This window comes from Nothobranchius furzeri, chromosome 4 (genome assembly GCF_043380555.1).
Source record: "Nothobranchius furzeri strain GRZ-AD chromosome 4, NfurGRZ-RIMD1, whole genome shotgun sequence".
Taxonomy (NCBI): domain Eukaryota; kingdom Metazoa; phylum Chordata; class Actinopteri; order Cyprinodontiformes; family Nothobranchiidae; genus Nothobranchius; species Nothobranchius furzeri.
Genome location: NC_091744.1, coordinates 21,843,757 through 21,869,691, shown reverse-complemented (window position 1 = coordinate 21,869,691; position 25,935 = coordinate 21,843,757). Strand labels below are relative to the sequence as shown.

The following is a 25,935-nucleotide window of genomic DNA, read 5'->3' as shown; positions in this document are numbered from 1 at the left end:
ATCCAGGGTTGAAGCAGATCGACGGGGTTCCAACTGGAGGTGATGTGAGAGAGAGAGAGCAGGTTTACCAGGAGCAAGTCCAGCCGTTAGGAGGACGGGGAGTCGAGAGGTGAATCCAGAGGCTGTATGGTCGGGCAGTTGTATATCCAAAGTGTCACGCAGAGATCCGGTGTATCGAGAGGGATGACTGAGCCTACAACACGAGGGGATAAACAAGAACAAAGTCTAAGCACAAAAATCGTAGTGAATCTAAGTTTAAAAATCTAGAGTTCTTTAGAGTCACAGAGGCTGGAATTTCTACCAGTGAGGCGTAATCATCCGGCAGTTTGGCAGTGACCTCCGTCCTCCTTATGAAGGCCACCTGCTGATGAGCTGATTGACCACAGCTGCTGCTCTCTCTCCTGAAATCAGAGAAGCTCCCAAAAAACAGGTGACGTAATGGTGTATGTAGAGTGCTCACCTCCCAGCTCACAACAAAATTGTGCTTCGTGCGACATAATTCTGGGTGCCATTTAATAACTATAAGTGCTAATGACTCCATTCCTTTTTGAAGCAATAGGGGCTGTTAATTGGAGTACTCTAAAACAAACCTGACCTCTCTAGGACATTCAGAAGAAAGTTATAAGCCCACAAATGTGTAACTGGACTACTTCTTTAAAGTGACACCAGGCCAGATGACATTTGGGACATGGTTTGACCCCCTTAGGAATGTGCTATCATCATGAAACGTTCAGATCACTTACAACTCAATAGATTCTACCTTCCTGTAACGTTTCGGCCATATTGGACCTTGTTTTCAAACAAATGGACCCAGAATGTTGTGAAATTGTGTTCGTGCAACATAAATCTGGGTGCCATTTAAAAGCCATAAGTACTAATGACTCCATTCCTTTTTGGGGTAATAGGGGCTGTTGATCGGAGTACCCTAAATCAAACCTGACCTCTCTGAGACATTCAGAAGCCAAGTTATAAGCCCCCAAAGGTGTGTTTAGAACGTCGCCTTTAAGGAACAAGTGATCAGGTGAAATTCATGACCTAACTTGACCTCCCTAGGAATGTGCTATCATCATGAAACACAGGAATCATTTACAACTCAATAGATTCTACTTTTCTGTGACGTTTCAGCCTGATTGAAGCTTTTTTCTGAGAAATGGACCCAGAATATGTGAAATTGTGCTTTGTGCGACATCATTCTGGGTGCCATTTAATAACCATAAGTGCTAATGACTCCATTCCTTTTTGGGTTTATTGGGACTGTTAATTGGAGTACGCTAAAAGAAACGTGACCTCTCTAGGACATTCAGAAGAAAAGTTATAAGCCCACAAAGGTGTAACTGGACTACTTCTTTAAAGTGACACCAGGCCCGGTGACCTTTGGGACATGGTTTGACCCCCTTAGGAATGTGCTATCATCATGAAACGTTCAGGTGACTTACAACTCAATAGATTCTACCTTCCTGTAACGTTTCAGCCTGATTGGACCTTGTTTTTACACAAATGGACCCAGAATGATGTGACATTGTGCTTCGTGCAACATAATTCTGGGTGCCATTTAAAAACCAAAAGTGCTAATGACTCCATTCCTTTTTGGAGTTGTAGGGGCTGTTAATTGGAGTACTCTAAAACTAACTTGACCTCTCTATGTCAGTGAGAAGAAAAGTTATAAGCCCCCAAAGGTGTGTTTAGAACGTTGCCTTTAAGGAACAAGTGATCCAGTGACCTTTATGACCTAACTTGTCCCCCTTAGGAATGTGCTATCATCATGAAACACAGGGATGATTTACAACTCAATAGATTCTACTTTTCTGTGACGTTTCAGCCTGATTGAAGCTTTTTTCTGAGAAATGGACCCGGAATGATGTGAAATTGTGCTTTGTGCGACATAATTCTGGGTGCCATTTAATAACCATAAGTGCTAATGACTCCATTCCTTTTGGGTTATAGGGGCTGTTAATTGGAGTACGCTAAAAGACACGTGACCTCTCTAGGACATTCAGAAGAAAAGTTATAAGCCCACAAAGGTGTAACTGGACTACTTCTTTAAAGTGACACCAGGCCCGGTGACCTTTGGAACATGGTTTGACCCCCTTAGGAATGTGCTATCATCATGAAACGTTCAGGTGACTTACAACTCAATAGATTCTACCTTCCTGTAACGTTTCAGCCTGATTGGACATGGTTTTCACACAAATGGACCCAGAATGATGTGAAATTGTGATTCGTGCAGCATAATTCTGGGTGCCATTTAAAAACCATAAGTGATAATGACTCCATTCCTTTTTGGGGTAATAGGGGCTGTTGATTGGAGTACCATAAATCAAACCTGACCTCTCCGAGACATTCAGAAGCCAAGTTATAAGCCCCCAAAGGTGTGTTTAGAATGCAGCCTTTAAGGAACAAGTGACCCGGTGACCTTTATGACCTCACTTAATCCCCTTAGGAATGTGCTATCATCATGAAACACAGGAATCATTTACAACTCAATAGATTCTACTTTTCTGTGATGTTTCAGCCTGATTGAAGCTTTTTTCTGAGAAATGGACCCTGAATGATGTGAAATTGTGCTTTGTGCGACATAATTCTGGGTGCCATTTAATAACCATAAGTGCTAATGACTCCATTCCTTTTTGGAGTTATAGGGGCTGTTAATTGGAGTACTCTAAAATAAACCTGACCTCTCTAGCACATTCAGAAGAAAAGTTATAATCCCACAAATGTGTAACTGGACTACTTCTTTAAAGTGACACCAGGCCAGATGACATTTGGGACATGGTTTGACCCCCTTAGGAATGTGCTATCATCATGAAACGTTCAGATCACTTACAACTCAATAGATTCTACTTTCCTGTAACGTTTCGGCCATATTGGACCTTGTTTTCAAACAAATGGACCCAGAATTATTTGAAATTGTGTTCGTGCAACATAATTCTGGGTGCCATTTAAAAGCCATAAGTGCTAATGACTCCATTCCTTTTTTGGTTAACAGGGGCTGTTGATCGGAGTACCCTAAAAGAAACCTGACCTCTCTGAGACATTCAGAAGCCAAGTTATAAGCCCCCAAAGCTGTGTTTAGAACGCCGCCTTTAAGGAACAAGTGATCCGGTGACCTTTATGACCTAACTTGACCCCCCTAGGAATGTGCTATCATCATGAAACACAGGAATCATTTACAACTCAATAGATTCTACTTTTCTGTGACGTTTCAGCCTGATTTAAGCTTTTTTCTGAGAAATGGACCCGGAATGATGTGAAATTGTGCTTTGTGCGACATAATTCTGGGTGCCATTTAATAACCATAAGTGCTAATGACTCCATTCATTTTTGGGGTTATAGGGGCTGTTAATTGGAGTACTCTAAAACAAACCTGACCTCTCTAGGATATTCAGAAGAAAAGTTATAAAGCCCACAAGTGTGTAACTGGACTACTTCTTTAAAGTGACACCAGGCCCGGTGACCTTTGGGACATGGTTTGACCCCCTTAGGAATGTGCTAACATCATGAAATGTTCAGATCACTTACAACTCAATAGATTCTACCTTCCTGTAACGTTTTAGCCTCATTGGACCGAGTTTTCACACAAATGGACCCAGAATGATGTGAAATTGTGCTTCGTGCAACTTAATTCTGGGTGCCATTTAAAATCCATAAGTGCTAATGACTCCATTCCTTTTTTGGGTTATAGGGGCTGTTAATTGGAGTACTCTAATACAAACCTGACCTCTCTAGGACAATCAGAAGAAAAGTTATAAGCCCACAAAGGTGTAACTGGACTACTTCTTTAAAGTGATACCAGGCCCGGTAACCTTTGGGACATGGTTTGACCATCTTAGGGATGTGCTATCATCATGAAACATTCAGATCACTTACAACTCAATAAATTCTACCTTCCTGTAACGTTTCGGCCTGATTGGACCTTGTTTTCTAACAAATGGACCCAGAATGATTTGAAATTGTGTTCATGCAACATAATTCTGGGTGCCATTTAAAAACCATAAGTGCTAATGACTCCATTCCTTTTTGGGGTAATAGAGGCTGTTGATCGGAGTACCCTAAAACAAACCTGACCTCTCTGAGACCTTCAGAAGCCAAGTTATAAGCCCCCAAAGGTGTGTTTAGAACGCTGCCTTTAAGGAACAAGTGATCCGGTGACCTTTATGACCTAACTTGACCCCCCTAGGAATGTGCTATCATCATGAAACACAGGAATCATTTACAACTCAATAGATTCTACTTTTCTCTGACGTCTCAGCCTGACTGAAGCTTTTTTTCTTAGAAATGGACCCAGAATGATGTGAAATTGTGCTTTGTGCGACATAATTCTGGGTGCCATTTAATAACCATAAGTGCTAATGACTCCATTCCTTTTTGAGGTTATAGGGGCTTTTAATTGGAGTACTCTCAAAAAACCTGACCTCTGTAGGACATTCAGAAGAAAAGTTATAAGCCCACAAAGGTGTAAATGGACTACTTAAAGTGACACCAGACCCGGTGACCTTTGGGACATGGTTTGACCCCCTTAAGAATGTGCTATCATCATGAAACACAGGAATCATTTACAACTCAATAGATTCTACTTTCCTGTAACGTTTCAGCCTGATTGGACCTTGTTTTCACACAAATGGACCCAGAATGATGTGAAATTGTGCTTCGTGCAACATAATTCTGGGTGCCATTTAAAAACCATAAGGGCTAATGACTCCATTCCTTTTTGGGTAAAAGGGGCTGTTGATTGGAGTACCCTAAACCAAACCTGACCTCTCTGAGGCATTCAGAAGCCAAGTTATAAGCCCCCAAAAGTGTGTTTAGAACGTCGCCTATAAGGAACAAGTGATTGGGTGACCTTTATGACCTAACTTGACCCCCTTAGGAATGTGCTATCATCATGAAACACAGGAATCATTTACAACTCAATAGATTCTATGTGTCTGTGACATTTCAGCCTGATTAAAGCTTTTTTCTGAGAAATCGACCTGGAATGATGTGAAATTGTGCTTTGTGCGACATAATTCTGGGTGCCGTTAAATGATCATAAGTGCTAATGACTCCATTCCTTTTTGGGGTTATAGGGGCTGTTGATTGGAGTACTCTAAAACAAACCTGACCTCTCTAGGACATTCAGAAGAAAAGTTATAAGCCCACAAAGGTGTAACTGGACTACTTCTTTAAAGTGACACCAGGCCCGGTGACGTTTGGGACATGGTTTGACCCCCTTAGGAATGTGCTATCACCATGAAACGTTCAGATCACTTACAACTCGATAGATTCTACCTTCCTGTAACGTTTCAGCCGCAGTGGCCCTTGTTTTCACACAAATGGACCCAGAATGATGTGAAATTGTGCTTCGTGCAACATAATTCTGGGTGCCATTTAAAAACCATAAGTGTTAATGACTCCATTCCTTTTTGGGGTTATAGGGGGTGTTAAATGGAGTACCCTAAAACAAACCTGACCTCTCAGAGACATTCAGAAGCCAAGTTATAAGCCCACAAAGGTGTAACTGGACTACTTCTTTAAAGTGACACCAGGCCCGGTAACCTTTGGGACATGGTTTGACCCTCTTAGGAATGTGCTATCATCATGAAACATTCAGATCACTTAAAACTCAATAGATTCTACCTTTCTGTAACGTTTCGGCCTGATTGGACCTTGTTTTCAAACAAATGGGGTAACCTGACCTCTCTAGGACATTCAGAAGCCAAGTTATAAGCCCCCAAAGGTGTGTTTAGAACGCTGTCTTTAAGGAATAAGTGATCCGGTGAAGTTTATGACCTAACTTGACCTCCTTAGGAATGTGCTATCATCATGAAACACAGGAATCATTTACAACTCAATAGATTCTACATTTCTGTGATGTTTCAGCCTGATTGAAGCTTTTTTCTGAGAAATGGACCTGGAATGATGTGAAATTGTGCTTTGTGCGACATAATTCTGGGTGCAATTTAAAAGCCATAAGTGTTAATGACTCCATTCCTTTTTGGGGTTATAGCGGGTGTTGATTGGAGTACTCTAAAACAAACCTGACCTCTCTAGGACATTCAGAAGAAAAGTTATAAGCCCACAAAGGTGTAACTGTACTACTTTAAAGTGACACCAGGCCCTGTGACATTTGGGACATGGTTTGACCCCCTTAGGAATGTGCTATCATCGTGAAACATTCAGATCACTTACAACTCAATAGATTCTACCTTCCTGTAATGTTTCGGCCTGATTGGATCTTGTTTTCACACAAATGGACCCAGAATGATGTGAAATTGTGCTTCGTGCAACATAATTCTGGGTGCCATTTAAAAGCCATAAGTGCTATTGACTCCATTCCTTTTTGGGGTAATAGGGGCTGTTGATCGGAGTACCCTAAAACAAACCTGACCTCTCTGAGACATTCAGAAGCCAAGTTATAAGCCCCCAAAGGTGTGTTTAGAACACTGCCTTTAAGGAATAAGTGATCCTGTGAATTTTATGACCTAACTTGACCTCCTTAGGAATGTGCTATCATCATGAAACACAGGAATCATTTACAACTCAATAGATTTAATGTTTCTGTGATGTTTCAGCCTGATTGAAGCTTTTTTCTGAGAAATGGACCCGGAATGATGTGAAATTGTGCTTTGTGCGACATAATTCTGGGTGCAATTTAATAACCATAAGTGCTAATGACTCCATTCCTTTTTGGGGTTATAGGGGTTGTTAATTGGAGTACTCTAAAACAAACCTGACCTCTCTAGGATATTCAGAAGAAAAGTTATAAGCCCACAAAGGTGTAACTGGACTACTTCTTTAAAGTGACACCAGGCCCGGTGACCTTTGGGACATGGTTTGACCCCCTTAGGAATGTGCTATCATCATGAAACACAGGAATCATTTATAACTCAATAGATTCTACTTTTCTGTAACGTTTCAGCCTGATTGAAGCTTTTTTCTGAGAAATGGACCTGGAATGATGTGAAATTGTGCTTTGTGCGACATAATTCTGGGTGCCATTCAATAACCATAAGTGCCAATGACTCCATTCCTTTTTGGGGTTATAGGGGCTGTTAATTGGAGTACTCTAAAACAAACCTGACCTCTCTACGACATTCAGAAGCCAAGTTATAAGCCCCCAAAGGTGTGTTTAGAACGCTGTCTTTAAGGAATGTGATCTGGTGAACTTTTTGACCTAACCTGACCTCCTTAGGAATGTGCTATCATCAAGAAACACAGGAATAATTTACAACTCAATAGATTCTACTTTTCTGTGACGTTTCAGCCTGATTGAAGCTTTTTTCTGAGAAATGGACCCGGAATGATGTGAAATTGTGCTTTGTACGACATAATTCTGGGTGCAATTTAAAAGCCATAAGTGTTAATGACTCCATTCCTTTTTGGGGTTATAGGGGGTGTTGATTGGAGTACTCTAAAACAAACCTGACCTCTCTAGGACATTCAGAAGAAAAGTTATAAGCCCACAAAGGTGTAACTGGACTACTTCTTTAAAGTGACACCAGGCCCGGTGACCTTTGGGACATGGTTTGACCCCCTTAGGAATGTGCTATCATCATGAAACACAGGTATCATTTACAACTCAATAGATTTAATGTTTCTGTGATGTTTCAGCCTGATTGAAGCTTTTTTCTGAGAAATGGACCCGGAATGATGTGAAATTGTGCTTTGTGCGACATAATTCTGGGTGCCATTTAATAACCATAAGTGCTAATGACTCTATTCCTTTGTGGGGTTATAGGGGCTGTTAATTGGAGTACTCTAAATCAAACCTGACCTCTCTAGGACATTCAGAAGCCAAGTTATAAGCTCCCAAAGGTGTGTTTAGAACGCTGTCTTTAAGGAATAAGTGATCCGGTGAAGTTTATGACCTAACTTGACCTCCTTAGGAATGTGCTATCATCATGAAAGACAGGAATCATTTACAACTCAATAGATTCTACATTTCTGTGATGTTTCAGCCTGATTGAAGCTTTTTTCTGAGAAATGGACCCGGAATGATGTGAAATTGTGCTTTGTACGACATAATTCTGGGTGCAATTTAAAAGCCATAAGTGTTAATGACTCCATTCCTTTTTGGGGTTATAGGGGGTGTTGATTGGAGTACTCTAAAACAAACCTGACCTCTCTAGGACATTCAGAAGAAAAGTTATAAGCCCACAAAGGTGTAACTGGACTACTTCTTTAAAGTGACACCAGGCCCGGTGACATTTGGGACATGGTTTGACCCCCTTAGGAATGTGCTATCATCGTGAAACATTCAGATCACTTACAACCCAATAGATTCTACCTTCCTGTAATGTTTCGGCCTGATTGGACCTTGTTTTCACACAAATGGACCCAGAATGATGTGAAATTGTGCTTCGTGCAACATAATTCTGGGTGCCATTTAAAAGCCATAAGTGCTATTGACTCCATTCCTTTTTGGGGTAATAGGGGCTGTTGATCGGAGTACCCTAAAACAAACCTGACCTCTCTGAGACATTCAGAAGCCAAGTTATAAGCCCCCAAAGGTGTGTTTAGAACACTGCCTTTAAGGAATAAGTGATCCTGTGAATTTTATGACCTAACTTGACCTCCTTAGGAATGTGCTATCATCATGAAACACAGGTATCATTTACAACTCAATAGATTTAATGTTTCTGTGATGTTTCAGCCTGATTGAAGCTTTTTTCTGAGAAATGGACCCAGAATGATGTGAAATTGTGCTTTGTGCGACATAATTCTGGGTGCAATTTAATAACCATAAGTGCGAATGACTCCATTCCTTTTGGAGGTTATAGGGGTTGTTAATTGGAGTACTCTAAAACAAACCTGACCTCTCTAGGACATTCAGAAGAAAAGTTATAAGCCCACAAAGGTGTAACTGGACTACTTCTTTAAAGTGACACCAGGCCCGGTGACCTTTGGGACATGGTTTGACCCCCTTAGGAATGTGCTATCATCATGAAACACAGGAATCATTTACAACTCAATAGATTCTACTTTTCTGTGACGTTTCAGCCTGATTGAAGCTTTTTTCTGAGAAATGGACCCGGAATGATGTGAAATTGTGCTTTGTGCGACATAATTCTGGGTGCCATTCAATAACCATAAGTGCCAATGACTCCATTCCTTTTTGGGGTTATAGGGGCTGTTAAATGGAGTACTCTAAAACAAACCTGACCTCTCTACGACATTCAGAAGCCAAGTTATAAGCCCCCAAAGGTGTGTTTAGAACGCTGTCTTTAAGGAATGTGATCTGGTGAACTTTATGACCTAACTTGACCTCCTTAGGAATGTGCTATCATCATGAAACACAGGAATCATTTACAACTCAATAGATTCTACATTTCTGTGATGTTTCAGCCTGACTGAAGATTTTTTCTGAGAAATGGACCCGGAATGATGTGAATTGTGCTTTGTGCGACATAATTCTGGGTGCAATTTAATAACTATAAGTGCTAATGACTCCATTCCTTTTTAGGGTTTATAGGGGCTGTTAATTGGAGTACGCTAAAAGAAATGTGACCTCTCTAGGACATTCAACAGAAAAGTTATAAGCCCACAAAGGTGTAACTGGACTACTTCTTTAAAGTGACACCAGGCCCGGTGACCTTTGGGACATGATTTGACCCCCTTAGGAATGTGCTATCATCATGAAACGTTCAGATCACTTACAACTCAATAGGTTGTACCTTCCTGTAACATTTCAGTCTAATTGGACCTTGTTTTCACACAAATGGACCCAGAATGATGTGAAATTGTGCTTCGTGCAACATAATTCTGGGTGCCAATTAAAAACCATAAGTGCTAATGACTCCATTCCTGTTTGGGGTAATAGGGGCTGTTGATCGGAGTACCCTAAAACAAACCTGACCTCTCTGAGACCTTCAGAAGCCAAGTTATAAGCCCCCAAAGGTGTGTTTAGAACGCTGCCTTTAAGGAACAAGTGATCCGGTGACCTTTATGACCCAACTTGACCCCCCTTGGAATGTGCTATCATCATGAAACACAGGAATCATTTACAACTCAATAGATTCTACTCTTCTCTGACGTTTCAGCCTGACTGAAGCTTTTTTCTTAGAAATGGTCCCGGAATGATGTGAAATTGTGCTTTGTGCGACATAATTCTGGGTGCCATTTAATAACCATAAGTGCTAATGACTCCATTCCTTTTTGAGGTTATAGGGGCTTTTAATTGGAGTACTCTAAAATAATCCTGACCTCTCTAGGACATTCAGAAGAAAAGTTATAAGCCCACAAAGGTGTAACTGGACTACTTCTTTAAAGTGACACCAGGCCCGGTGACCTTTGGGACATGGTTTGACCCCCTTAGGAATGTGCTATCATCATGAAACGTTCAGATCACTTACAACTCAATAGGTTGTACCTTCCTGTAACATTTCAGCCTGATTGGACCTTGTTTTCACACAAATGGACCCAGAATGATGTGAAATTGTGCTTCGTGCAACATAATTCTGGGTGCCATTTAAAAAACCATAAGGGCTAATGACTCCATTCCTTTTTGGGTAAAAGGGGCTGTTGATTGGAGTACCCTAAACCAAACCTGACCTCTCTGAGACATTCAGAAGCCAAGTTATAAGCCCCCAAAAGTGTGTTTAGAACGTCGCCTATAAGGAACAAGTGATTGGGTGACCTTTATGACCTAACTTGACCCCCTTAGGAATGTGCTATCATCATGAAACACAGGAATCATTTACAACTCAATAGATTCTATGTGTCTGTGACATTTCAGCCTGATTAAAGCTTTTTTCTGAGAAATGGACCCGGAATGATGTGAAATTGTGCTTTGTGCGACATAATTCTGGGTGCCGTTAAATGATCATAAGTGCTAATGACTCCATTCCTTTTTGGGGTTATAGGGGCTGTTGATTGGAGTACTCTAAAACAAACCTGACCTCTCTAGGACATTCAGAAGAAAAGTTATAAGCCCACAAAGGTGTAACTGGACTACTTCTTTAAAGTGACACCAGGCCCGGTGACGTTTGGGACATGGTTTGACCCCCTTAGGAATGTGCTATCACCATGAAACGTTCAGATCACTTACAACTCGATAGATTCTACCTTCCTGTAACGTTTCAGCCGCAGTGGCCCTTGTTTTCACACAAATGGACCCAGAATGATGTGAAATTGTGCTTCGTGCAACATAATTCTGGGTGCCATTTAAAAACCATAAGTGTTAATGACTCCATTCCTTTTTGGGGTTATAGGGGCTGTTAAATGGAGTACCCTAAAACAAACCTGACCTCTCAGAGACATTCAGAAGCCAAGTTATAAGCCCACAAAGGTGTAACTGGACTACTTCTTTAAAGTGACACCAGGCCCGGTAACCTTTGGGACATGGTTTGACCCTCTTAGGAATGTGCTATCATCATGAAACATTCAGATAACTTAAAACTCAATAGATTCTACCTTCCTGTAACGTTTCGGCCTGATTGGACCTTGTTTTCAAACAAATGGGGTAACCTGACCTCTCTAGGACATTCAGAAGCCAAGTTATAAGCCCCCAAAGGTGTGTTCAGAACGCTGTCTTTAAGGAATAAGTGATCCGGTGAAGTTTATGACCTAACTTGACCTCCTTAGGAATGTGCTATCATCATGAAACACAGGAATCATTTACAACTCAATAGATTCTACTTTTCTCTGACGTTTCAGCCTGACTGAAGCTTTTTTCTTAGAAATGGACCCGGAATGATGTGAATTTGTGCTTCGTGCAACATAATTCTGGGTGCCATTTAAAAACCATAAGTGCTAATGACTCCATTCCTTTTTGGGGTAATAGAGGCTGTTGATCGGAGTACCCTAAAAAAAACCTGACCTCTCTGAGACCTTCAGAAGCCAAGTTATAAGCCCCCAAAGGTGTGTTTAGAACGCTGCCTTTAAGGAACAAGTGATCCGGTGACCTTTATGACCTAACTTGACCCCCCTAGGAATGTGCTATCATCATGAAACACAGGAATCATTTACAACTCAATATATTCTACTTTTCTCTGACAATCCAGCCTGACTGAAGCTTTTTTCTTAGAAATGGACCCGGAATGATGTGAAATTGTGCTTTGTGCGACATAATTCTGGGTGCCATTTAATAACCATAAGTGCTGATGACTCCATTCCTTTTTGAGGTTATAGGGGCTTTTAATTGGAGTACTCTCAAAAAACCTGACCTCTGTAGGACATTCAGAAGAAAAGCTATAAGCCCACAAAGGTGTAAATGGACTACTTAAAGTGACACCAGACCCGGTGACCTTTGGGACATGGTTTGACCCCCTTAAGAATGTGCTATCATCATGAAACACAGGAATCATTTACAACTCAATAGATTCTACGTTGCTGTAACGTTTCAGCCTGATTGGACCTTGTTTTCACACAAATGGACACAGAATGATGTGAAATTGTGCTTTGTGCGACATCATTTTGGATGCAAATTAATAACCATAAGTGCTAATGACTCCTTTGGGGGGGGGGGGGGGGGGTTATAGGCGCTGTTAATTGGAGTACTCTAAAACACACCTGACCTCTCTAGGACATTCAGAAGAAAAGTTATAAGCCCTCAAAGGTGTAGCTGGACTACTTCTTTAAAGTGACACCAGGCCCGGTGACATTTGGGACATGGTTTGACCGCCTTAGGAATGTGCTGTCATCATGAAACGTTCATATCACTTACAACTCAATAGATCCTACCTTCCTGTAACGTTTCAGCCTGATTGGACATTGTTTTCACACAAATGGACCCAGAATGATGTGAAATTGTGCTTCGTGCAACATAATTCTGGGTGCCATTTAAAAACCAAAAGTGTTAATGACTCCATTCCTTTTTTGGGTAATAGGGGCTGTTGATTGGAGTACCGTAAAACAAACCTGACCTCTCTGAGACATTCAGAAGCCAAGCTATAAGCCCCCAAAGGTGTGCTTAGAAAGCAGACTTTAAGGAACAAGTGATCCGGTGACCTTTATGACCTAACTTGACCTCCTTAGGAATGTGCTATCATTATGAAACACAGGAATCATTTACAACTCAATAGATTCTACTTTTCTGTGACGTTTCAGCCTGATTGAAGCTTTTTTCTGAAAAATGGACCTGGAATGATGTGAAATTGTGCTTTGTGCGACATAATTCTGGGTGCCTTTTAATAACCATAAGTGCTAATGACTCCATTCCTTTTTGGGGTAATAGGGGCTGTTGAATGGAGTACCCTAAAACAAACCGTACCTCTCTAAGACATTCAGAAGCCAAGTTATAAGCCCCCAAAGGTGTGTTTAGAAAACTGCCTTTAAGGAATAAGTGATCCGGTGAACTTTATGACCTAACTTGACCTCCTTAGGAATGTGCTATCATCATGAAACACAGGAATCATTTTCAACTCAATAGATTCTACGTTTCTGTGATGTTTCAGCCTGATTGAAGCTTTTTTCTGAGAAATGGACCCGGAATGATGTGAAATTTTGCTGTGTGCGACATAATTCTGGGTGCAATTTAATAACCATAAGTGCTAAACACTCCATTCCTTTTTGGGGTTATAGGGGCTGTTAATTGGAGTACTCTAAAGCAATCCTGACGTCTCTAGGACATTCAGAAGAAAAGTTATAAGCCCACAAATGTGTAACTGGACTACTTCTTTAAAGTGACACCAGGCCTGGTGACCTTTGGGACATGGTTTGACCCCGTTAGAAATGTGCTATCATCATGACACACAGGAATCATTTACAACTCAATAGATTCTACTTTTCTGTGACGTTTCAGCCTGATTGAAGCTTTTTTCTGAGAAATGGACCCGGAATGATGTGAAATTGTGCTTTGTGCGACATAATTCTGGGTGCCATTTAAAAACCATAAGTGTTAATGACTCCATTCCTTTTTGGGGTAATAGGGGCTGTTAGTTGGAGTACCGTAAAACAAACCTGACCTCTCTGAGACATTCAGAAGCCAAGTTATAAGCCCCCAAAGGTGTGCTTAGAATGCAGCCTTTAAGGAAAAAGTGATCCGGTGACCTTTATGACCTAACTTGACCCCCTTAGGAATGTGTTATCATCATGAAACACAGGAATCATTTACAACTCAATAGATTCTACTTTTCTGTGACGTTTCAGCCTGATTGAAGCTTTTTTCTGAGAAATGGACCCGGAATGATGTGAAATTGTGCTTTGTGCGACATAATTCTGGGTGCCTTTTAATAACCAGAAGTGCTAATGACTTCATTCCTTTTTGGGGTAATAGGGGCTGTTGATTGGAGTACCCTAAAAAAAACCTGACCTCTCTAGGACATTCAGAAGAAAAGTTATAAGCCCACAAAGGTGTAACTGGACTACTTCTTTAAAGTGACACCAGGCCTGGTGACATTTGGGACATGGTTTGACCACCTTAGGAATGTGGTATCATCATGAAACGTTCATATAACTTACATTTCAATAGATTCTACCTTCCTGTAACGTTTCAGCCTGATTGGACCTTGTTTTCACACAAATGGACCCAGAATGATGTGAAATTGTGCTTCGTGCAACATAATTCTGGGTGCCATTTAACAACCATAAGTGTTAATGACTCCATTCCTTTTTGGGGTAATAGGGGCTGTTAGTTGGAGTACCGTAAAACAAACCTGACCTCTCTGAGACATTCAGAAGCCAAGTTATAAGCCCCCAAAGGTGTGCTTAGAATGCAGCCTTTAAGGAACAAGTGATCCGGTGACCTTTATGACCTAACTTGACCCCCTTAGGAATGTGTTATCATCATGAAACACAGGAATCATTTACAACTCAATAGATTCTACTTTTCTGTGACGTTTCAGCCTGATTGAAGCTTTTTTCTGAGAAATGGACCCGGAATGATGTGAAATTGTGCTTTGTGCGACATAATTCTGGGTGCCTTTTAATAACTATAAGTGCTAATGACTTCATTCCTTTTTGGGGTAATAGGGGCTGTTGATTGGAGTACCCTAAAACAAACCTGACCTCTCTAGGACATTCAGAAGAAAAGTTATAAGCCCACAAAGGTGTAACTGGACTACTTCTTTAAAGTGACACCAGGCCTGGTGACATTTGGGACATGGTTTGACCACCTTAGGAATGTGCTATCATCATGAAACGTTCATATAACTTACATTTCAATAGAGTCTACCTTCCTGTAACGTTTCAGCCTGATTGGACCTTCTTTTCACACAAATGGACCCAGAATGATGTGAAATTGTGCTTCGTGCAACATAATTCTGGGTGCCATTTTAAAAACCATAAGTGTTAATGACTCCATTTCTTTTTGGGGTAATAGGGGCTGTTGATCGTAGTACCGTAAAACAAACCTGACCTCTCTGAGACATTCAGAAGCCAAGTTATTAGCCCCCAAAGGTGTGTTTAGAACACTGCCTTTAAAGGCACAGTCTGCAGGATGATGCCGTCAGGGTGAGGAGGAGGAGATTTTTAAATTCGAACGGCTGTTGCTCACTCCCCCGCCCTTCCTGAAAGAGCCGAAAGCCACGCCTCCCAATGTGCACGCGCAGGAAAAGCAGAGTCAACATCGGAGCATTGCTTTTGTAATAGAGCTGAGCTAGTATTAGCAATGGAGTTATCTGAGGTAAGAAAGTTGTATTTAACCAGCACATTAAACACTTACTGTTTACAAAAGGCATTTTATAAAGAATATCTATAAATATATTTATATTTTAAAATACCAGTAACAGTTGGCAATCTATATTGTAAATAAAATTAATCCTATCAAATTGTTAGCATTTTATTACAAGTAACTAGCTTATTTTTAATTGCTTTGCCATTCAAGATGGGATAAATATATCAAAGCATATAAATAATTTATGTGGAAATCATGAATAAACACTGCATTCTGTGTAGTCCTCCTATAATCATGGTTGTTTTCATAGTTTCTGTTTATTGTTGGTTTAGCCCAAATTTTGACTAGATGTAAACCTGATCTGTGTCAAAATTGATTAATATGCAAGAGTACTTTTTATATTAGTATAATTTTTTTTATTCTAATACAATTTAGAGTTCAGTGATTGAGGAATCCTCAGAGGAAGAGTTTGAACCTCCTATTGCATCCTCAAGACGTGGTGCAAAAAGGAGATGCCCACCATCATCTCAAAGCCGTGGTGCATCCAGAGGCCGTGGTGCATCTAAAGGCCGTGGTGCATCCAGAGGCCGTGGTGTGTCTAGAGGCCGCGGTGCATCCAGAGGCCGAAGAAGTGTGAGACACTCAGCTGTGGACCTTGGAGATGAAGATCTCTCTCGAGTTCGGAATCTCTGTTCCGAGCGAATAGACTTTGAACGTGTAAGCATAACTGTTGCTGTAGCATCTCTTTCCACTTTTGTAGCAACACATACAGAACCTGAACCCTCAGCAGGCTATTGACATCCTTACCATGGTGCTGGACAGACACTGGTGTTCTCTTTGATGTACTTGCCCTCTCTGGTCCACCTGCCACAACACCTCCAACACCCAATCAACCTTCATGGTGTGTATGCTCCCACTGCAGAGATATACCAACTGATTTGGAAAAGAAATGATGCCAACAGCCTCCCCAGACATGTATTTCAACTGTACCACACATGGAGGAGTTTATTCTGCAAAATTCCCTGACCCCAATGGTAGCTACACTGGTTTTATTTCAAGACGATTGTAAATACATGTATATATTTGATATCTTACATAAGTTTGTTTTTATATATTTTTGTTTGATGCTCTAATAGTGTTCTAAAGCACAACTCTGTGTTGCATTTGTAAAAAATACCATAAATTTTAAAACTCCTGCACAACAACAAAAACTTATGTCTACCTCCAACATTTTACATACATTTTTAAATTATTAGTCCTTATTTCTTCAAAATATATCTTTATTTAAAAAAAAAAAACAGGAAACAAAAATAAAGAAGGTTTTGGGTTTTCTCTTGCCTCCCCCAACACCTATGTCTGTGGCAAAGTTTTACCTGTAAATAAAAAATAAACTCAATTAGCAATGGACTGTTGTGTGGAAGATGTAAGGCAGATAATGTTTTATTTTACCATCACCGCAAGTCCATAGGTGTTGTAGAAGTTCCTCTGCTGATGGTGCAGGAACTCCGGACAGCAAACCGTAACGCCTTGGATCCTCAGGCCTTAGCTTGTAGCGTCGAGGAAGACCTTTCTTGCTTGTCAAACGTCGGTCAGTTGCTTCTGGGATATTACAGTCATGAACTGTATCCTCAATGTTAATTTCTTGCAGAGTCTCAAGTTGTAATGTTTTTTGTAATGCTGCTCCAGTCCTGTGAACAAAAGCTTTTTATTAACTATGCGCTATTGCAGTTTTATAGAATGTTAAACCAGTGGTTCCCAAACTTATTTAGCCGCGCACCCCCTTCTATGTCCCGACCATGTCGACGCACCCCCCAGCCCCCACATCAGGGCATGGCTATGTATATATATATATATATATATATATATATATATATATATATATATATATATATCAGACGTCAAGCTAAACAGACAGGGTTAAAAAAATATGATCGACCTTTTTCCCCATCACTTTCATTTTTTAAATAGTAATTAATAAACATTACAATTTCCTTTGATTTAATTTTAAATAAATATTTAGAGTGCCCAGGTAGAACATAAACAATGCAATTTAATGGTTTTCTTAAAGTAGGAACGTTTAACCTGTGCGGCCAGAGCACTCTCCTTCCTTCTGCTCTGCGTAAACCTGAGCTGATCACCTACTTGTGCGTAATCAAATGTCTATAGGGGAAAATATGGAAAAGCCATGAGGTTCACTTTTGCCTCAGACCGACTTATTGCTGTTTTATGGTGTGACTGAATCTGCGATCCGCTGCCACGTGGACTGGAATAACAAATGCTGCAGTAACAGGAGCTGTAGTCAGGTTGGGAGTCACTGGCTGGAGCGGACCCGACTTTAATACGTCATCCCAAAATAGAAGCTAATATCTTAATTTGACCTGGAATGAAAAATGTTATAAAACCTCTTAAAAGTTTTTATCACAGAGGAGGCAGCGCTGATTTCTGGGGCGCCGGAGTTTACGCAGCGTGCGCTCTTACCCCCAAATTCCACTACCTCCGCTCCGGTCCGCCCCCGCCCTCCGCAGCCGCTCGCTTCCGAACTCAATTTTTACTGGTACCCGCTCTACAACGGCTCCGCTCCAGTGCGGAGACCTGAGGTGGGCAAACAAGCATGCGCGGGATTTTCGAGATCTTGCGATACAGTCCGAGCAATAAACGCGGAAGTTAGATCCAAACACCAGTTGTGTGGGAGAAGCATCGAAATGAACTGTTTAATCTGCCTATCATTTGTGTTGAGAGATCAGCAGTGTTTGGATCAACAAAGTGTGACTACTTTGATAGTAGAAACTGTATTTATGGCTTACTTTTGTGCATTTAAACTTCAGCCGCCACTGATAGTTGTTAAAAGTTGTTAAACCTGTACATATGAAACAAAAAACGCCTTTTGTTTATCGATTTATTGTGAAAAACGGAAAGTGTGCTTGCTCCTTTTCCTGTTGGACGGTTGTGATTTCTGTCCATTTACTGCGGAGGTGCTCCGGCGTCCGGCGAAAATAGGATCGATTCTATTTTTGCCGGACGCCGGAACAGAGGGCGGCGCACGGCGCCGCACTGCCGGAGCACGACCGCAGTAGTGGAATTGCTCTGATTGACTACAACGGCACCGATTTTGCTCCGGCGTTCGTGTCGGAGCGGAGCGGAGGTAGTGGAATTTGGGGGTTATTGAATCTGCGTGTGTGTGTGTGTGTGTGTGCGCGGCACAGCTCCATGAGCCGCTCCAGTCACCGCGCCTCGCTATTTGGCGCTATTTAAACCAATGTTGTAAAATGACTTCTGCCCAGCCCAGATGTGCTCACTTGTGCACCCGTGAGCCGTGGTTCCGCTGGCACGCGTCTGACCTCTGACAGACACACTCTGAACTTCAGATCTCCGGCACGCTGTCAATAGCCTGAATGGGAAACATTTCTTATTTATTTAGTTACATCCACAATGTTCTGTGTGTGAGGTTTACAATGTCAGAACACCTGCATGAGACAGGGTGTTAATTACAATCTGCCAGAATGACTCACCACCTTCAGATTTCTCCAACACCGTTAAAAATGATCAAATACGGAACATATCGGCGTGCGCAGGCCAGAGTGCTGAAGCTCGGCGCATTGTTATTATGAAGCTAGGGCACATGTGGAGGACACACACACGTGCGCGCAAAAATATACTTGTTTTCAATTATATTTATTGTGCCCACTTAAGTTTTCTTAGGCCCGCCCACAAACGAGTTTCTGGCTACGCTAATGGTGACATATGACAGACTTCTCTGAGCTCCGCAGCCATTACACTTTTCACCTCGCGCACCCCCTAGCGGCAGCTCGCGCACCCCCGGGGGTGCGCGCACCACACTTTGGGAATCCCTGTGTTAAACGAAAGGAATTACCTTATGTGTATATAAGGTGTGTAGTCCTCATCACCGCTGTCATCAGTACCGCTGTCCATCTCGATGGTTTCGTCCTCCTCTGAAGATGAATCAACTTCTGTTTCTCTGTTTGGTGACCATGTGTCATCTGATGACTAGCCTGAATATACACAATATAAAGTTTTTAGTATGGAAAATTAGACAGATTTTATTAACATCTGAATACTTACACAGAGTTTTGAATATTGTTGAACTCTTCCTCGTCAATGTTTGCTTCAATTCCCACACAAGAAAACCTAAAAAAGTAATTATTGTTTACTTTTCCTGACAAATGTGACAGCCAAATACATATACAACCTTGTACTTACATTTGTGAAGATCCTTCTTTTTTAGTTTCAACTTGTTCCATCACCTCCTCCAAATTATCATCCCTATGAAAATAAAATACAAGCACAAGAATGATTAGAATCAATACATATTTTGTCATTTTGAAGGTAATAGACCTCGTCTATTGGCCGTCATCATCACCCTCTCCTTATTTTTCTCACTCTACTTATTACGCATTTCTCTGTATCCACTGAATTCCTTCTTTACAAATAATTTCCTGTCTCTCTCTTTACATTTTAAAAACACAATTGTGTTATTTTTTTCTCATAAACTTTGAAATAAAAATATAATTTTTTTAAAAATGTTTAATTTTGTTGTTGTGAAGTGTCTCAAGAGTTTTATCTTGAGAGGCGCTATATAAAATGTAGTTTTACTATTTATTTCTATACATTTTTTATAGTCATTCATTATCCCATTTCTAGAATTTTTTCAAAATAATCCACCACTAACTTAAAACAAACAGAGGCAAAATTATAATATTCCTGGTAGAGGTTTTTACGCAGCTATTTACCTTTCAGATGATTCTCCATGAATGCTAGACAGAGCTGGCACTTGTTGGTCTTTCTTCTGTTAGACCAAGCACGGGTACGGAGAAGATGGAGTTAAACACCTTTTGAGTTGGCAGAATGTGGAGACAAATGATCAGAAGTCCAGTCACTGTTTTCACCGCTCATGAGGGGGAGAGCCTTTGCAACATACAGCAGGTCCCGCGACCTGCTCCCGTCAGTTGCTTCGGACAGACTCTCGCCGTTCTGCTGAAACGGCTGATTTTTATTGAAAAGCACAGGAATGTAACATACGCAGTTTGCCATACACACACGTAATTCTGCCATCTGCACCTGTAGACGCACGTCAGCTAATAGCCTTGTTAATGAAAGACCAATTCATCCCAAGGACATGCAACCTTGAGATGACCAGGACACATCCTGCAACATCCTTTGCTAACAAAGACAGTTGTTCTTGTATTGAGGAACTGAAGGAAGGAACACTTTCACTCCCTTTTGGAGTTCCTGCAGCTGTTTAGAGCTCATGCAGGAGAGAAGCACAGAGAGGCCTTTGATATTATAACATGATTCCATAATGAAAAAAGTATCATATAACAATGAATAATAAAAGAGCTTATATGAGAGTTACATATATTTTCAATCCCCCTTTTGAACTCTTTTAAGAGTTCAATAAAGATATAAGAAATCAAAACAATAACACCAAATTCCATCAAAAAGAATCCAATAAGCAAAGTTTTAAAATACAAATACAAACAATCAATCAGATTACAGCTTCTCATATTTCCAGCAGTAAAGTAATACAAAAAACATGATCATATTTTTAACTGAACATGTTACAACATGAATGGATCGCATGCTCACCGTATGAGGGCGAAAAACCCTAATTGTCGTACGTTAATAGGGAAAATTCCCCCATGTCCCCCCATTTTGGGGCGAACACCTTTTGGCACAGAGTGGGCATGCCTAGGACATCAATGATCAAAAAAAATAAAAACAACACAATCAAAAAACTCATAGAAATGAACAGGTGAAGGGATTGTTACATAAATCACTGAACATTCTCACACTCTATCATCTTCTTCATCATGAGAGTCATCACTATCATCAGAGGGTTCCCCTCCCAAATAGATGGTAGGATTGGCTAGTAACAAGGGCATCTGGATAATTGGGTCAGCAGGTGGAGGAGAGATGGCAGTGGTGATCAATCCTTGTAAAATAAATGAGGGTGTAAAATATAACCCTTGTAGAATGTTCGTATGGTGGTTACTTCTTCCCCCTGTTGAGGTCCCTCCACTGGCTCCAGGCAGCTGCAGGGGGTGATGATGTCACGATTCTCGTCCTGCAGGATGTGGTGGCAGCTTGGCATGCTACCTCGTCCCGCAGAATTGGTAGCTTGGCACGCTACTGTAGTCAGCTACTTCTCTTCCTGGTTTTTGGATCCTTTCTCTGGTTAGGCAGATGTCAGCTGCTTCTCGTCCTGGTCCTTGGGTACTTCTCCTGGTCAGGCAGATGTCGGCTGCTTCTCTTCCAGGTTAGGCTCCTCCCTTTGTGACGGGTTCTCTTGAACCTCAATCAGGGTGCGGTGTGGCTCTTCCGCTGCAGCACACTGGGTCCAGTGGTACCAGGAGTCTCCTTTACTGTCCAGCCGGACAGCGTGTGACGTCCTCTCCGTGATCCTGTATGGCCCGGTCCACCTTGGTTCCGTCCACTTTCTTTTGGTGACCTTCAGCAGGACCCAGACGCCTGGCACCCAAGGCGAAGTATCTTCGTGTGTGTAGTTTTGGTCCAATGAAGGCTTTCTTGGCTTGTGCAGTCCAATTGATCTCGGCAGATAGTTGGTAGGAAGATTCGCACTCCGGCCGGACCAGAAGTTCCCCGAACCGATCGCCTAGGGATTAAAGGTTATGCACAAAAATGTCCTAGCTCTTACTGACCCTAGCCTCTGATACTTTCAACATCAGACCCATACAGTTACGAACAGCAAGCGCAATTAAAGGTACAGTGACATCACGACATGGACACACACGGACACACAAACACATACACATGCACATACACAGAGAGAAAGAGAGAGTAAGAATGTGTGTGGGAGAAAGAAATGAGTGGGATCCACTTTGCCACCAGCATCTCCACCTGTGTCACAGAGAAAAAATTACAAAGAAATTAAAACATAAAGCAAACAACAATAATTCAATGAGTATAAATGATCAAACTAAAATATACAACCATGCATGGGTTTTATAACAGTTCTGGCAACACTGGAGAGGAAGCCTTGTACAATGAATTCTTAAGATGTCCTTCATCAATTAGAGGTTATAGCCAAATTGTTTCAGGATCCTGAATTTGAATTGGTCAATTTACTCAGAATAGTCCAATGGCTTTGTTGATGTTTCTCAAGGCTCGGCCATGCCCATATAGATGAATAAACAAACAAACAAGACAAACACAGTCAAACACACGGTCCATACACGTCTCTGTGCCCTCACACACCAAGCAAATGTCAGACTGAAGCGAAAGTGTGAAAACACTTAACCTAACGCTAAATCAGTGGAAAGAAAAAAATAAGACCTAAAGCGTGTAATCAAATTAATCCAACAAAACTTCCCATAACTGCCGTTCTAAACTCATGTTGCGGTGTGATCTCTCCAATTAGAAATTAGGACAACCACTTTTACTATCAATTCAACCAAATAGTTTCAGGTTGTCCCTTACCTAAACTACCTGTCTTTCTTACCTTCTTTCTTTCTTTTTTAAGAACACTACTCGCACAAGAAATCCTAAGAATTAATTCACTACTTAAGGTTAATTCATAAATAACGAAACTGCAGTTACAGGTTTGTTTGTGCATAGTATTGGTAATCAGCAGTTTTTTTCCTTATCTCCTCATCTAGAAGTGTGTTTCTGTGCTACTCCTCCATCTATAACACAAGTTAGTATCATCCTTAAAGAGCGGGTCAATTGAGCCTCGGAGTCCTTCTCCACCCACGTATCAATTTTAAAAAATGCAACATTAGTAGGCGTTGCCTGGAGGACCGAGAGGGCGGAGCCGCGGCAGTGACGAAGACGATGGCTAACTAGTCGAAGCTAGCTCCCTTCACTCTGAGCAGTTGATAGAAGTGGAGGACGTTTCTCCCCCTCCTTACAGACACTCGAGAAGAAAGGGACCAAGTCTATTTGGAGGAGACAAGCGGACCTGAGTCTTATTGTTTTGAGCTTGTGAGTTGCCTGAAACTCCCAGAACCGACCCAACAGAATCACCTCTGAAAGGTAAGTAGCCGTTAGCCATAGCATTGGATTAGCTGCAGGGTTTGTCTCCACGGCCCCAAAAAGCTAGTATTCAGCATGTTTTAGAGGTTTATCTGCTTCAGCACACCTGGTTTTAATCAGCAACAAATAGCTGAGCTGCTTAACAGCTAATCTAACCTGTTAAAGCAGGAAAATCCACTGAAACATGCTGGATAGCTCTCCGGTAGCCCTGGGCTCAAGGTACAGTCTGCTGCATATAAAGTTATGAAAATACCCCATGAGAAAATTATTCTGTAATGTGTTCAGCCCACTAAAACTGCCCTGATTTCTTTATTTATTTACTAATAACAGCTGCTCTCTCGGTTCTAGGTCCTCTGGTGTCTGCAGCTGGTCTCTGGTGTCTGCAGCTGGTCTCCTCTGCTGGTGTCCTCAGGATCAGGAACTTCCAGAAGAATGTGCCTTTCAATGACTCTTTCCCCCTTATTTGTTATATTAATTAAATAAATCTCAATTTATATATTTCCTGTTTTTGTTCATGTCCATAAATACTTAAACATGCTTGAAATTAGAACGAGCTTTTAACAGTGAGGTGCTAGTTTAATTAATCACAATAGCTAGTTAAACATGCAACAAAAATGTGATATTCAATGTAATTTATAAATATCCATTAAAATATCAAAACTGGAATCTAAATGAGATATTTGGCAGCACAAAAAACTTGTCAAACACAATATTTATTATAATAATTGTAGGCAGACAGGAGACAGAGCTGATGGAGGTTCTCAGTCATCGAAGGAAGGCTGAAGGCTTTCCAGGAACAGGAGATGTGGTGTTGTCTCTTCTCTCTCTATTCTGCCAGATGAGCTGATAGGTTACAGGTGTGTGAGGACATCCTCATGCTGTCATAACCAGATGACAGGAGTTATCAGGTGATCAGCCAGGCTAATGAGATGCAGAAAGAAAACAAATTCAGGACAGTGTACAATATGTGGTGTTGCTCACCTTATGTGCTCTTATAGAATATTAATGTGTGCATGCCTCATGGTGTAGAGTCCATATTTTGCTGAATGTCCTGCAATAATGCAGGTTATTAGTTAATTTACTTTTGATAGCAAAAACAAAATATTTAATGTAAAAGTTATTTTCCAGGAGAATCAGCTTACACGTCACCACCAAGTGTCACGGGCAGAATCAGTAGCCTCCGTCATGATGTAATCACATACTTATTTAATTGTTAATATCTTAAAAATTCTGAAATGTTTTAATTTTTTTTTTACCTTGAACAGTTCACTGAGCTTGCACTGTCACTGAGGTGGAAGCTGGAATCAACAGCAGACACCTCACACCTTGGTCTTTTCAGGGGGTCTGGACGCTCTGGGACCTTCTGGAAGATGAATTTTCATCATGGTCCCCGTGGGTCACCAGACACACTGCGGCTGTGAACTCCATTCTGGCTGGCTATGTAAAAACAAAGAAGCAGCACATTTATAAATGTTTAAAAGAGCATAAAATCACGTGTAAAAATAATCTGTAAAACAAATTAAAACTAGAAGGTGATAATAAAATGTTTGCATAGAAGATTATTAAAAATAATTCACCTTTGCTACAGGGAAGGTTTCACATCAGCCTGGACAAGTACATTCATGCAGCTAAATCAGTCTGACAGCCAGTGTCTTGGGTAGATTTAGCCTGGAAAAAAAAATAGAAGCACATTGTTGTTGGAGTTTATAGTCAGATAATATACAAAAGAATCTCCTATATAGGCGCTTTATAACATTCCTAGTGTGTGATCGTTGTTATAACGTAAAAGTCAGTCACATATGATGTGGAGAGCCTGAAATGCGACCTCCTGAACAGAATTCCTCACAGAACCGGGTCACAAGCTGGATTTCACGCTGTAATGTTGTCAACAAGTGCTGCGTCAGTTAGAGTCACTGTTGCAGAATTGCCGACTGACTAGCTAAAGGAAGTGAACCACGTCTCTCAGACTTTGCATTTAGGTAGGGAATTGTCTTTAGAAGATGTTAAAACGTTTATTTAGCTGACTCACCTCAGACTGGAGCCCGCCGTGGTGGGGGAGCAGAGTCGGTGGGCTGCATCTAAATCGCGGAAGAGCCACGGTGGGCACAGCCTCCCTCTTCAAACGGAGACGTGCAGAATCGCGGGTAAAATGCCCACAGAGTCACCGCAACCATACTACACTACACCTACTCACCAATACTAAGACGATATGGAACACTAAACCCGAAATACTTTCCCAATTACACTAACAGCCAAACACTAACTAAACTATAATATACAACAGCCAAGCTAACACTAAATAAGTATTTATAACACTAAAAGATATGCTAAAGACTAGGATATGCTAATGCTATATGCTAATGCTGAACTACCGCTGACCTCCTACACTCGCT

At 41.2% G+C, this 25,935-nt stretch overlaps 2 long non-coding RNA genes across 2 annotated transcripts; one reads left to right on the top strand and one right to left on the bottom strand.

Annotated features, from left to right (window-relative positions):
* Positions 1–23,404: 23,404 nt before the first annotated feature.
* Positions 23,405–24,040, top strand: LOC129160793 (uncharacterized). Its single transcript, XR_008561274.2, has 2 exons — positions 23,405–23,542; positions 23,891–24,040. It is a non-coding gene; the product is annotated as an uncharacterized lncRNA (long non-coding RNA).
* A 199-nt stretch (positions 24,041–24,239) lies between these two features.
* On the bottom strand, positions 24,240–25,670 carry LOC129160792 (uncharacterized). The gene is made up of 4 exons (XR_008561273.2): positions 25,572–25,670; positions 25,120–25,210; positions 24,799–24,979; positions 24,240–24,463 (listed from the first exon to the last, which is right to left on the bottom strand). It is a non-coding gene; the product is annotated as an uncharacterized lncRNA (long non-coding RNA).
* Between the last annotated feature and the right edge of the window lie 265 nt (positions 25,671–25,935).